General features: G+C 46.5%; 1 protein-coding gene across 1 annotated transcript in view; it reads left to right on the top strand.

Annotated features, from left to right (window-relative positions):
* LOC306794818 (rho GTPase-activating protein 44-like) overlaps window positions 1-15605 on the top strand; it is a gene marked incomplete at its 5' end in the record, with an annotated part of 63190 nt that overhangs the window by 867 nt on the left and 46718 nt on the right. The window lies entirely within an intron of this gene.

Here is a 15605-nt window from a genome sequence, read left to right as displayed (position 1 = left end):
AAAACCTGATCGCTTAAGTTTATATATGTTAATGCATCTGTATCCTTAATACAGATGCATTTTAGTGTCTTTCTCTGACTTCATGCATGTCAACAAAATGATATATTGGAACAGCTCTTGGTTCTATTTAGTGCCTCGCATACTTTACCGTTCAAACACGGTGACACGTCACAGTTGATGCATGTAGAAGTGATTAATCCTCGTAAATCCTGAGTGCACGAAGCTGCAATCAGATATTATGCAAATGAGAGAATGCTTTAGGTTTATGTGCTTAGGTTTATGTGATTTACTTCTTATCAGTGTGTCTGTTCCCCTGAGTTTGTTAATCTGTCAGCCGGGACCTGAGGCTCAGTAAATAATAGTCAAAACGTACATGACCCATTTAGGCTCCCATAGTTTTAAAAAACGAGCTCTGAATGCCTCTTTTATTACATCAGGAAGTGACTTGTGTTGTTGCCTCTTTTTAGAGCCTGCAGGCCGATTTGTTGTGAGGAATCACAGTCGAAGGTTCAGTCTTTGCCTCTCCATCTGTTTGTCACATGTCAACACTAATTTGGATCAACTGTTGTTTAAGTGTTGCACAAGCTTAAAACAGAATCAAGAGGACCTGTCATATCAGGAGACAGGTTGATTTTGCAGCCCTGAATAACTCGCTCCGGGTTCATTGCAGAGCACACGTTGCTGAGGTAATGTAAGTGCACTACGAGCTGGTTTTATTTTGATTCTGCGGTAACCGATGACGCTGGCACACCGAAAGGATTTTGTGTCGAGCCATCTTGTACCAACACTCACCCAACGCTCAGACTGCAAGGCGGAGGCGCTGATACAAATCAATGAGAAAAGGTATTGCTGCAAGCTGATGCCCAGCAGAGTGGACTTGGCAGAGGTATCAGAAATCCCCGGGAGGACATTTACCCATTCATAAAAAAATGGGAAAAGAATTACTGGAATTGTGCCTCACTGGAGCTGGAAGGGACAAAAGCTGTAATGCACTTTAACAGATAAAACCAACCAATTATTTGAAAGTATATAAACATAAAATCGTGTGTGTGTGTGTGTGTGTGCTTGTTTAATTCCCTTCATCTGAGCCGGAGCACCGGAGCCCAGTGAGGCAGAACATCCCAGTAATGAGTTCTAACCGGTATCATAAGAAGCAGAACAGCAGGCCAATTAGTCATATTTAGAACGTAGAGACTTTAACCGCTGGCCGTGCAGGTAATGTGTGATATTCACTCCATGACATTGGCAGCCTGCATCACCTAGTTCATGTTGCAGGTTCCTTATGTACCACACATTTAAGAACAATAAGGACAGTTAGCTGCCAGGTGTGATATCTATTTAGCCCTTTGGAGGATAAACAGTAATCAGTCTGCTTATTTTGACGTGTTTTATATCGCTGTGATAACGACTCCTCTGGTTGTATAGAAGTCTATGAGAAAATGACTCTACTTCTCTCTTGATTTATTACCTCAGTAAACATTGTAAACACGAGTTTATGGTTTCAAGTCTTCTTCAATACAGCACGATGTTCATTTGGTAAATGATGGTCCATTTAGAGTCAAACCGACCATAAAGCAGGGGATGATTTAGGGCGGGCTTACTGTGATTGACAGGTATACAGCGTCTCTACGTCACTCCTCCTCAGTCCTAATATGGTCACTTCCATTTATCTTTTGCAAAACAGCCAACATGGCGACGGCGGTATTCCAAGATGGCGACGGCAAAAACGCAGAACTCGAGGGTTCATAACATCAGCCCACAAACCAATGAGTGACATCACGATGACTTCGTCCACTTCTTATATGCAGTCCATGGTCTCGACTGCTTGTAAATTGTGTTGGAGAACATTCAAAATCTGAGAAAGTTGGTGAATGCTGCAAGTTCTCCTGAATCACTGAGGCTGATTGACACACGATGATACAGATGACAAAGGGAGGCTAAGACAACAGTCACCTGCTAGCAAAGAGTGTCAATAATATCAAGTTAGGTTGCATTAAAACAATGGTCCTGATACCTGAATCACAAAAGGCTCTGGATCGGTTATCGGCGAGTCTCTGCATGCACAGATCTGATATCACGTAATCATTTATCTGATTATGCACACTTGGTATTCTGTAAATCCCCAAATATATTGTTCATTCAGAGGTGTATCTAACTCAGCTGTTTTGTTTCTAGTCCATCAAGTGTATTTAAAACTCACTGACATCCTTTCTCGTCTTCATTTTGGGCCGGGGATTTGCTTTGCAGCAAAGGGAATGAAATGGAAAGTTTAAATGCTTTATCTGTTTTCTTTGCCTCTCTTTAGCATCGGAGCGACATTTAGAGCTTGCAAAAAATGTCCATCTGTCTTCTTTATAGTTTTCACTCTCTGCAGGAAAAAACAAACAAACGGGCAACACGAGCATCCTGAAACTAATGAAGCGTCTCCCTCCAGGACGACACTGCTGCTGCTGCATCGCTCCGGTTCAGGATTCAGGTCAAGAGAGGTTCAGACGCAGCGAGATTCATCTCTGGAACAGTCCGCCTGCACCAATAATCCCGCGTAATGCTGCGTAAACTGTGCAACTGAATGAAAATGTGGAACTGTGTGTGAGCACAGCGAGGTTATGGCAGTGGGGGGGGGGGGCTAATCCTCTTGGCTCCGTCACTTCTACTGCAGAGTATTTTTAACTCATCTTCTCATTCACATTTTTGTGTGTGTTGGAGATAAACGAAGAGAGGCTTGTAATTCGACTTCACGGTTTGTGGACAGAAGAGTCTCTAATTTAAAAAAACGTGTTTCATCCTGGAAAGCAGAAAATAGATGTTTGTCAATGTGAGATACAAAAACTGAAAGCATGAAAGAAATCTATTAAGGTTTGAAAAATGGGTTTCTAATCTCCATCGACTCCATCGCTGGGAAATTGTTTATTTTTGTCACCGTGGAGCGTTCAGGCTGCAGGTGACAACGTGCTGTTTGCATTTGCTCCAATTCAGTCCTGAAACCGTTATCAGCTGTCACGTCTGTGAGCTTCTGTGATTGAAGAGAGAGAGCATTGGCAGAACAACAGGCATGCCCCTTAATGACTTCATTATTTTTTTGGTTATTCATTTCATGCATTATTGTCTCCTACCTGTCATATATTCTGTGCTGCAGGAAGAAATGGTGACTCTGATTGATGCATGAACCTGAGGCCAAGGACTGTTGTTGTGTGTTTTCTCTGGTGTTGGCGTCGGGCTTTGTTGTTGCTCTGTTGGGGTCCCTTCGATAACAACCAGCCGGTTTGTTTGGCTTCATTCGATATTGTGACGGCAGGACGTGATGTGTCGGCCTGCGGTGCTCACAAACCTCTGCTCCCGTCTTTCACTCTTTAATCTGTTGCCGCTGCTCAGTTTGATGCTGAGATTCACCGAGGAAGGAACAAAAATATAGACACCGTGAAACCTCCAATTTATTTAGTTTTGTGTTTCACAACAGGTTCTTGGATATTGATCAGACAGTGCTGAGCCCCGACGGGATAAAAAGCACGAAATGAGAATCAGACCTCGCTTGCGTTCATCGGTATGAACTCGATGTTTGTCCAACTCCAACATTGACTGGAAACAAGCAGAAAATACTCATAAAGAACTATATTTTAGTTCCATATTACAAGCCAACTTGGAAGTCCAGACATTTGGATTCAGCCTCTGTGTCTGTGGGTTTCAAGGGTCCTCATGGACGTCCTGTGATCCCCGACGGGCCCTGACCTCCTGCAGCCTTTGTCCACTCTGTTGTCGTGACCTCGCTGACATCCCATCAGTGCTGCGCCTTCAGTGTTTTGCTCTTGAGGCGAGATTTGAGAGTATAAATACATCAGAATAGTACAAATGGCTCCATCAGGCAGGGGGGGGGACACATAAATTATGTATAAATGTTACTCTACTCGACTGCTGGACCATCCTGCTGAAAGATAATGAACCCATTTGTCAAACATGGTGCTGTATGCATGCGCTAATTCCAACAACATCCTCTGGATTTGATAATTGATTGACCTTTATCTGGAACATGATTAGTATTCATAGCGAGGCCACTGTTCATGCTGAATACAGTGTGGATAATGCTGTCCTGGGAGGGAAATAATTTCGTGTTAATGCTCAAGACTATAAGCTGGATGACTTCATGTTTACAGCGTGAGGTGTTGCACCTCTCGCTGATTCACACAGCGGGTGGGAGGGGTTGTATTATGAGCATCATTAGAGGCATTATGTGTGTGTGTGTGTGTACAAAACTGCAACAAAATGATATGAGTGTTAGTCAGGCAGCAGTCTTCCTGTTCTGAAGAGTGAAGTCGATGCGTCATGTCTTAAAGCTGCATTCTCTCTAGTGTCCACCAGGGGGCGACTCCTCTGGTTGTATCCTCTGGAAGTCTATGAGAAAATGACTCTACTTCTCTCTTGATTTATTACCTCAGAAAACATATACGATAGGTCTCTGGTAGAGACCTGTCAATCACTGTGTAGCCCCGCCCTAAAGCATCCCCTGCTTTATGGTCTGTTTGACTCTAAATGGACCATAAAGTACTAAATGAACATCATGCTGTATTGAAGAAGACTTGAAACTAGAGATTGAGACATAAACTCATGTTTACAATGTTTACTGAGGTAATAAATCAAGAGAAGTAGTCATTTTCTCATAGACTGCTATAGAACCAGAGGAGTCGCCCCCTGGTGGACACGAGATAGAATGCAGCTTTAACACATGAAGCACTGGTTTAATTTTTCAGAACCGGAGGTTTCCGTCTGACTTGAACTAAAGGGCCCCAAACAATGAACAAACAACTCAACTCAAACTACTGATGAGGACTGTAGGTGTCCACATACTTTCCATATATTGTATATTTAATAACTCCAACATGCATGTAGACAGACTGGCAGCATAAAAAGCAAGTTTCCCCACATGTGTGCATACGTGTTGATCACATGGCGTCCTGATACACACCCATGTTACCGGGACTACCAGGGTCCCTCAGTTCTGTCGTCGCTGACGTAAGTCAACCGATCGCCCGATGGCGCTCCACCTTTTTCCTGTTTGTCGAACACACAGCTGTCCTGGAAACATTAGCTCAGCTGTAACGGGGTCCCGCCTCACTTTACAAACAGCATGCAGCCTCCGAGGACGATTTAAAAACACCCGAGTGCTCCAGGGCCTGGGCAGGAAATGGCATCACACAGGGGGAGTGTGTGTGTGTGTGTGTGTGTGTGTGTGTGTGTGTGTGTGTGTGTGTGTGTGTGTGTGTGTGTGTGTGTGTGTGTGTGTGTGTGTGTGTGTGTGTGTGTGTGTGTGTGTGTGTGTGTGTGTGTGTGTGTGTGTGTGTGTGTGTGTTTAACACTGCCAGAGCTCCTGCAGTATTTCTGCTGTTGTAGTGGACACTAATTGGGAGGCCTCAAGTGGCCGCATGCTGAAGCAGGCGTGCAGACGTCTCATTCAGAGCTGTCAGGTCGAGTGCAGCCGAGCCGGAAGGAACGTCCTGTCGTCCGCTGATGCAGACGAGGGTGCTCGTGTCGATGAGAGGGCGGCTTCCAGGCCGCCGCCAGTAAACATTATACCGACCTGTGATGGAGTGCAGCTTGAGGAGACGCTGTTGATCTGTTGGAGGCCGAGGTGTTTGACTTCCTCTTGAGATATCATGTGTCATCATACCTCCCATGTAAATACTCATGAATAATTGTCACATAAATCTGCTTATAAATCATAGAAAAAACAGAGGCTCCCTGTAAACCCAGAACTTGCCTGAGAATCATCACGCTTTGAAGTTTTCTTCAGCATCAAACTAATCCGGTGATAGTTGTCTGTACGTCCGTCGGTTCGTTGCAAAAAGAAGCTGCTCATAGTTAATTCGACATACTTTTAATGGTGCCAATTTGCCAAAATGTAAATATTGGCTCAAGTTGTAGCCCAAACCCAGCTGTTTTAATTCTTCCCACAGTGGCAGACTTTGGAAACCCACCGATCTGTTTGAAGTCCTCTCTGGACCGTCTGAAATTACCTAATTGATGGAGTGGAGAAGCCGTCATCGTTATTTACACATTATCTCGCGGTGCCGGCCCCCTCAGAAAGAGCCAGACACATTTCATTTCCCACTCTAATGGGAGAGATGTTCTTCTTCCCTCTGACTCAGCATATCCATCTTCAGAGAGATCTCCTGCAGTGATGCAGCGAGTATAGTTTTCACTTTCTGGGTTTAATATTTCAATCAAATGGAGAACAATTCCACAGATAATTGAAAGGGTGAGCACTGCAAATATTATACAAATGACATCATCGGCTGTGGCTGTAAGCATTCTGTGTTTGGGTTGTCCGTCCATCCGTCCGTCCGTCCATTTAATAATGAACTGATTGGAATTTGGTGGTGAAAAGTCACTGTGACCTTACAAAACATGCTTTTGGCCCCAACAATTTCACACGTGTGTTGAACAGGATCAAATGATGAGGTGATGACGTTTTGGACAGACATGGATGTAAACTGCAACGTGACTAGTCGGTGGAGGGATACAACCCTGAGGCGGTTATTCTATTCTAATAATATTATTATTCTGTCAGTGTAGTTTCCAATAGCGATTATTCCTCTTGGACATAACAGTATGAGCTACTCAGCAGGTGGAAAGGAGACTTTCTTATTCTGCATTTCACCTTTGGTAAAAACAAAATATAAATCAGCGTCAGTGTGAAATATGAAAGAACAAAGTGGCTTTCTCTACCGCCCTAAATATAAGAAGTAAAGTCAGAGGAAAAGGCCCATCTGTTTCCAATGTATCCACTGTGCAATATAAACAACCATACAGTCCGATTATATCATATTTTATATTATATATATTTATAATTATCTATGATACCTTTACAGTGTGATTATGTAAAAAACATATGTATCTTGTTAGTTTGCACTGTCCACTCTGCTGCTGTAATCCTGCAAATGTCCCCACTGTGGGACAAAAACAGGATTATTTTGATCGTATCATATCTTTTTGAAGGCGTGGCCAGAAAGCAGCCGCGCTCCCTTCCTCTACTGTACTTGTTGCCTTCGTTGCCACCATCTCCTCTCTATGTCTGTTAAACTTTAATGGGAAGTCAAACCCTCTGCGCTCCGGTGTCGATGTCGCTGCCTCGCCGACTGCGGTGTGAGACAAGGGGCACGGGGGTGAAGAGGACAACTTCATGCAAGACCGAAATCATTAATGAATCCCACAACTTTTGTGTGTGCGTGTCTAAAGCCTGATATCTCTTCTTCCTCTGAGCCACAGAACTCCATTAAAAACACATCAGTGAGCCTCACTGTTGCTCCTTCATCACCATGAACACACACTGTAGTTTATTGTGACTCAATCACACACACACACACACCGTCCTGCTGCCACAAATACTCACTAGAGCACCTAATGTGGACTAATCTGCCGCTGAATATAGTCCCCAAAACAAATGGGCTTTTGTTTGTTTGATAAAAATCTACAGTGGCCGGCTGGTAAATGATGAAACTGTAGGGGACGACCGAATTCACGGGGCCCCTTTAAGGAAAGGGGCGTAACCCTGGTGACAGAGGGGGTTAAAGGGTGACAGGAAGTGAATGTGTTGGATGTTTTTGTATGGATGGAAATAAACGGCCACAAGGTGCAGCCAAAGGGAATACTCGACTCCTTGTTTATTTCCACACACCTACATTGGTGACCCTGACGCTCCTGGACGTTTCCAGAAGAAAGAATGACGATGCACGCAGTTTCGCTGAAACTGCCGGAGATATTATTATGTCGTGGCGGCTCTCGGCAGTTCGACAGCAGGCAGAGTGGTGAGCATTCTGGAAAATCCGCCAGAGAGGGATAAGTACAATACCCTGAAAGACCGGCTGTTGAACATTTTCGGGCTTTCGGACTCTGAGCGGGCTCGCCGGTTGCTTGCTCTGAATGGCCTCGGCGACAGCAAGCCGTCGGAGGTAATGGACGAAATGTTAGCGCTGCTAGGTAAACACGAGCCGGAGTTTCTGTTTACGGAACGTTTTCTGCAGCAGCTCCCGCTGCAGGTGCGGGCCGCTTTGGCCAACACCAGGATTACCGATTGTCGTGAGTTGGCCGAGGAGGCCGATAAGTTTTTTCTGGCGGGCCAATAAAGCTACACGGCCGCGTTGAGGCCGGCCCAAGCCACGGCGTGGCCGGGGGAGACAACGATCGTCGCCGCAGCAGCAGCAGCAGCAGCAGCGAGCCAACGGCGGGGAGCTACCGGTCTGTGCTATTACCATGCAAGGTTTGGGCCACAGGCTACAAAGTGCCGTTCACCATGCAGTTTCGGCAGGACGGGAAATGCCAGGGCCGGCGCTCAGTGACTGCCATGGGCGTCGGTTGGGAAGGCAGGCTGCTGTTCATCAGGGACGACGTTTCCGGGCGACGCTTTCTCTGTGACACGGGGGCGCAGAGGAGCGTTGTGCCTGCATCGCGAGTGGACATGCTGACGAACGGGCAGGGCCCCCCGCTGGAAGCCGCGAATGGTACCCCCATACGGACTTTTGGGACACGGTGCCTGGAGCTGTGTTTTATGGGGCAGCGTTTCAGCTGGGACTTTGTGACTGCCAAAATTGCCATTCCCCTGCTCGGCGCGGATTTCCTATGCGCTTATGGGCGATTGGTGGACGTCAAGGGCCGCCGCCTGATAAATGCTGTGACTTTTTGCTCTTACCCATGTACACTAAGTGGAGCAGGCTCTACCAGGTTGACTAACATGCTTGCAGCGGCTGATGAGTTTCTGCGTCTGCTGGCCGAGTTCCCAGACCTCTCGCAGCCCACCTTCTCCTCCACGGTCAAGCGTGGGGTGGAGCATCACATCTCTACCACCGGCCCACCGGTACATGCCCGGGCCCGGCCCCTAGATCCGGCAAAGCTCACCATCGCCAAGATAGAGTTTGAAAACATGGAGCGCCTGGGCATCATTCGCCGCTCCGACAGTCCATGGGCTTCACCCCTGCACATGGCCCCGAAACCTGGGGGCGGGTGGCGCCCGTGTGGAGATTATCGCCGGCTCAACGAGGCAACAATCCCGGACCGCTATCCGGTTCCACATATCCAAGACTTTTCTACCCACTTGTCGGAGAGCGTGGTGTTTTCGAAAGTGGACCTGGTACGAGGTTACCATCAAGTGCCCGTTCACCCGCTGGACATTCCCAAGACTGCGCTGATCACTCCGTTCGGCCTGTTTGAGTTCTTGAGGATGCCGGTTGGTCTAAAAAATGCAGCGCAGACGTTCCAGCGTCTAATGGACACGGTACTGAGGCACCTGCCTTTCCTGTTCGTCTACCTGGATGACATCCTGGTGGCCAGTTCGTCAAGAGCGGAGCACAGGTCTCACCTCCGGACTCTATTCGAGCGACTCAGCCAGCACGGGTTGATCATCAACCCGGCTAAGTGCCAGTTTGGGTTGACCACCATTGACTTTCTGGGTCACCGCATCACAAAGGACAGGGCGCTCCCCCTCCCGGCAAAGGTGGAGGCAGTGACTAACTTTACACGCCCACTCACGGTGAGGGCCCTGCAGGAGTTTTTAGGCATGGTGAACTTTTACCATCGCTTTATTCCCCGAGCAGCGCAAGTGATGCGGCCCCTGTATGAAGCCCTGAAAGGCAAGGCCATCAAACAGCTGGTGGATTGGACTGAAGAGAGGGAACTTGCATTTGTTGATGCGAAAACAGCTCTGGCAAACGCAACAATGCTGGCACACCCGTCACCTAAGGCTCCGATTGCCATCACCACGGACGCTTCGGACTACGCGGTGGGCGCGGTGCACGAGCAGTGGGTGAAAGGGGCGTGGCAACCGCTGGCCTTCTTCAGTCGACAGTTGCGCCCTAATGAGCGGAAATACAGCACGTTCGATCGGGAGCTCCTCGGCCTCTTTCTGGCCATTCGGCATTTCCGGTTCCTGCTGGAGGCTCGGCCGTTCACTGCATTTGTGGATCACAAACCACTGACGTTTGCCATGAGTAAGAGCACCGAACCATGGTCCGCACGCCAGCAGCGCCAGCTCTCCTTCATATCAGAGTTTACCACGGATCTGCAGCATGTAGCGGGCAAGAGGGCGTCTCAGAAGTTGATCTCAGCAAAATTTGTCTGGCACGGGCTGAAAAAGGATATACGGAGGTGGGCCGGGACTTGTGTTGTGTGCCAGCGCTCCAAGGTGCACCGTCACATAAAGGCCCCGTTAGCACAGTTCTCGGTGCCAGAAAGGAGGTTCGATCATGTGAATGTGGACTTGGTAGGACCTTTGCCCCCATCCCGTGGGTTCACACATCTCCTCACGATGGTAGACCGAACCACTCGTTGGCCAGAAGCTGTCCCGTTGTCATCAACAACAGCGGATGAGGTGGCTCGGGCATTTATTCAGGCTTGGGTCGCCAGGTTTGGAGCCCCAGCTGACGTTTCCTCGGACCGAGGCCCACAGTTTACATCAGAGCTGTGGAATGCAGTTGCAGGAAGCCTAGGGGTGAAGCTCCATCGCACTACCGCCTACCACCCACAGGCTAATGGCTTATGCGAGCGGTTCCACCGGTCGATGAAAGATGCTCTCCGTGCCAGCCTCAAAGACAGCAGTTGGGTGGACAGGCTCCCGTGGGTCATGTTGGGGCTCAGGACAGCCCCCAAAGATGATCTGCAAGCTTCATCGGCTGAGCTGGTTTATGGAGAGCCACTGCGGGTCCCGGGGGAGTTTATCCCCAAAGTCACAGACCCTTGGTCTGCAACCCAGCAGCGGGAAACGCTCCTGGAAAAAGCCAGGCTGTTTAAACCAGTGCCCACGTCGCAGCACGGCCTTCCGCAGTCATATGTCCCGTCCAGCCTCAGGTCAGCGGAGTATGTGTTTGTTCGCCAGGACGGCCACCGTGGACCCTTTCAACCCCCCTACGTCGGGCCGTTTCGGGTGCTGGAGACCGGAGACAAAACCTGCAAGGTCGACATGGGCAGCAAGCTGGAGTACGTGTCGGTTGACCGCCTTAAACCAGCACATCTGGACCTGGACCAACCTGTACGGTTGGCTGAACCCCCACGGCGGGGGTGGCCTCGTGCCCTCCCACCTCAGCACGACAGGACCCGGAGGGGGCCTTCAACGGTGGTTCTGCCTCCGGCCCCAGAGACACGGAATCGGGCTGGACGGTTGATCCGGGCCCCCAAACATTAATGGTTGGGACTAATCTTGGGAGTTGGTGAATTCTGGGGGGAGGCATGTAGGGGACGACCGAATTCACGGGGCCCCTTTAAGGAAAGGGGCGTAACCCTGGTGACAGAGGGGGTTAAAGGGTGACGGGAAGTGAATGTGTTTGATGTTTTTGTATGGATGGAAATAAACGGCCACGAGGTGCAGCCAAAGGGAATACTCGACTCCTTGTTTATTTCCACACACCTACAAAACTAAATATTCAGAAGGAAGCGACGGGCTTCAGAGAGCCTCAGACCGGCTGGAGGATTCTTGAGATGTGGACTGACACAATGTGGATGTTTGTATTTTTATTAGATTTGCTTTCATTAAGACGTAAAGATGTTGACTGTCAGCTGTGAGGCGATCACAGACGGACGGATGTATTTGCGAGCTTCATTTATCCCCTCCGCCTTTCAGTGTACACGTTTCAATGAGCCCCGGCGTCTCAGCCATACATCCCTTCAATAGGCCTCAACCCACACGGCCAGGAATCCATGGCAACAGTTGAGTCATTTATTGAGGGAGGTGCTGAGACGATGATGTAAACGTGCTTTAGGTGACTTAACCAAGTGTAATCATGACTGAGGCTGAGTGAGCTAACTGCAGCTTTAAACTTCTGGCTTTATTGCTGTTTTTTTGTTTCATGTTCCCATGTTTAGTGTCACAAACACGCTGGCAGTTAAACCAACGCTGACTGCGTATTAATGCTCCGAGCTTTAATCATCAGGTTGTTCAGGATCGACAAATACGAGAGCCAGCTGCAGTTAGTCTTCCTTTTTTCCACAACAGTCGGGAGTCTCTCCTCTGATGTCTTTAGTCGGCACACCTCGACAGCAGCAGTAAAGCTGCTAATCTGCTGAACGGAGCTGTTCAGCCCAAACCGCAGCAGCTGTCCACAATAACCTGCTATTTTTGGCCAGAAGTGGGTGAACAGAGCTAATTGTCCTCATATAAAATGCAAATGCATCCTGCTCCCTTTTTCTTTCCAGTTCATTGCTGTGAAAGTAAAGAAGTGAAAAGAGAAAGTGGGACAAAAACTCAGTTATCATTTGTCTGGTTATGATCAGCTGCACCTTTTTTAAATCCTTCTTTTATTAAATTAGGATCAAACTACATAAAACAGTATTTAATTGCTTTTTTTATTGAAGACTGGATCTTGTTTTTTGTTATAGATATCCTGTGAGCAGTTGCCAAGCTGCAGCAGTCACAAACAAAAGATAAACATTAGTGGATGGAATCTAAATTTCATGCATGAGGCGTCCAATCAGACTCCTCTGGTTGTATGGAAGTCTATGAGAAACTGACTCTACTTCTCTCTTGATTTATTACCTCAGTAAACATTGTAAACATGAGTTTATGGTCTCAATCTCTAGTTTCAAGTCTTCTTCAATACAGCATGATGTTCATTTCGTAGATCATGGTCCATTTTGAGTCAAACTGACCATAAAGCAGGGTATGCTTTAGGGCGGGGCTACACAGTGATTGACAGGTTTCTACCAGAGACGTATACGGCGTCTCTACGTCACTCCTCCTCAGTTCAAATATGGTCACTTCCTGATCACTGGTTGCAAATAAACAAGATGGCGACGGCCAAAATGCTGGACTCGAGGCTTCAGAACATCAGTCCACAAACCGATGTGTGACATCACGACTACATCCACTTCTATTTCAACAACAGATAACTCTCTTAATAAATCTTAATAAGATGTGTGTGTTTTTTGTAAATACCTCAAACAGTAGTTTCATGTACTTTAAACAAAGCATTGAATCTATTTTTGCAGCACATTGTTCGTGTTCACATCAAAACACACACATTGTCAGTCCAGTTGGTTTCCACTTGAATGAATTCTGCTGGCAAAAGGTTTCTTTGGGAGTGTGTTAAAGTGCAATGAATCACACATCTCTGTGTCACCACCCTGCTGTAAAACATTTCAGGAGACCCACAGACGGGGTTCCAGCTGTGAGCCTTCAGGTCCAGACCGCTGCACAAAGTGACAGAGTCGAACACAGTTTGACAGCAGACAGACGAGCAGCTTCAGGTGGGATCCCTCACCTGTTTCTTTACAAACGGAGGAGGACCTCAGTTTGTTTGTGTCGCTTCTTATTTCAGCTCCATGCACTCTGTTTTACACTCTCCTCAGAAATTAGTTTTGAGCAATCAGCAGAGCGGCTCTGCGATAAGGCGGCTTAGTGGCACATGAAGATGTCGCTGCTGATAACATGATGCCTCTGTAACGAGCCGTCGCACAACAGGGGTTCCGTTAGCCCCCATCCTGCGCCCTCGTGAGGCTCGGGAAATGAATCTGACTCGGTGTCTGTTTAGTTTAACGTACGAGAGGCATTGGCAACTGATAAGGAAAGATTGTTTTTGATGTAATAAAAGGGGGGACATGTTTGGATCCCGAAGGTGGAGATCTCTAAATAAATAGATAAGGGGACTCTTATCATTAAGGAACGTCAAGTGGTTGTTTCAGTAACTTATCAGGCCAAAAATTAAGGAAATTGAGCCACTTTGCGGTTTTTGGGCAAAATAAATGAGCTATTTTAAGACATCAATGCGTTCTAGAAACAGCTGATTTTTGTCATTTTATAGATTGTTCAGCTACGAAATGATCTACAAGCAACAATGCAATTCAAAAGGCTTTGAAGAAAGTACAAAAAGATGATGTATAAATAAGGCTTTAGAAAAATATGAATAAAATATGCAGTGAGAGATATTAATGAATAGCCCCAAATTGTATTTATATGTACGGTACATACATTATTTAAATAATTATTACTTTCAGTTGTGTCCTGTTGCATTGAAATCACATTGAAATTCCACCTAGAGGTAACTGCAATGTGCAGAAATGTGCTCACAGACCTGTTGATTCTCGGCGGGATTAGCAGCACGATTGTCAACAAAAAGAAAAAGCTAAATGGAGATTTAAAAGTGTCATTGCATAATCTGCATTGTGTGGTTTGGAATAGCATATCTGCAGAGACGAATGGCGTGTTTGTGTTAGTTTGGCAGGTACTTTATGACTCAGCAGCTGAGTCATGAAAAGGGAACTCCTACTGTATGAAACTGGCTCCAGGAAACACCCCGACTCCAACTCCTCTTTCAAACATTCACCCACATGCAGTTCAGGTCGATAGGTTCAAAGCTTAAAGCTAAAAGAGTTCATGGTTTGTTTACCTGTAGACTATATTAGCTGAATTGGTGGGAGTTTTTATATATATATATATATATATATATATATATATATAAACTGTATACTGGGATGTGGCATTGTCGGATTAATAAAACGTAAAAAGTTTAAAAGCATCCCAGAAATCTCACAGATGTTAAAGTAGAGCATTTGTTTCTACAGTGTATTTGGCTTAGAATTGAACAAACTGTGAAACAAAGACTAATGAGTTTATTCACAACAAAAAGCTGCCGTAGACCTTCCTCTTCTCTCGGGGACGACATGTCTGTGCAGTAGCTGCTGGGTTGCATGCTGTTCGTCATGCATCGAGGTTTTCATGTCACTCGGTGCGGCTCTTTGTCAACCTTTCGTCTCCGTGACGGCGCGTTGAGCTGATTTACTGTCATCTTAAGTTGTCTCGAAGGTCTTTTCTGTGTACGCGGCGGCCGCGTCGCTGAGGCGTTCGGTCATCATCGATGCGACGTCGTGGACCGAGTGAGACGTTAGCATTCATCAGAAGGCCGTTCAGCGTTTACAGAACAGAGCATGTGGCTGAAGGTTATTGCAATAATTAATATGTTGAATCATGATTTGATGTATAATGTAGACAAATCTCTTTCCTTTCATGAAGTTTACTCAAAAGTATGAGTGAGGGATTCAGGCGGCTCCTCTGGCGTTTCAGAGCTCTGACCCAGTTTGTTGACTGAGTGGGTTTCTCTGCTTTTGGTTTCCTGCTTTTCTCACATCGACTCAACCTGCAGGTCACAACAGCGACGCACTTAATTCAAAATTAATTAAGTGATGAAATGTCGTCGAACTGTTTATTCTATTTGTTTGTTTGCTGCGTCAAGACGTCGTGGGGTTAAAGAAAAACAATAAGGACACTAAATATTGATATTTGCAGGAGAGAAAGGAAACTCATGCAGACACAAAAAAAACTATTTGATGTCTGACTTTATTTACAGTCAATATTCTCCCAAAAAACATGCTGGATTTGAACATCGATCAGTAAAACTACATTCGATTTCAAGTTGCGTTCGTGTTTGAATAACAATTCAAGTTACATTGCGTGTCTTACTTTATGTAACCTTTTAATATTACAAGGACAATATCATGAGAATGCATTATTTTCTGGATGGTTCCAAATATGTAAAATGTAGGAAATATTATTCACATACTTTCATTACTTCGTGAGTCCCTTCTCTCCTCGTCTGCTAAGCCCATCGTCCAACAAGAGATAACCTCCATGACCCCCA

The sequence above is a fragment of the Melanostigma gelatinosum genome (assembly GCF_949748355.1).
Source record: "Melanostigma gelatinosum genome assembly, chromosome: 21".
NCBI lineage: Eukaryota > Metazoa > Chordata > Actinopteri > Perciformes > Zoarcidae > Melanostigma > Melanostigma gelatinosum.
The sequence above is the reverse complement of the archived record's forward strand: the minus strand, read 5'-3'. Positions and strand labels throughout refer to the sequence as shown.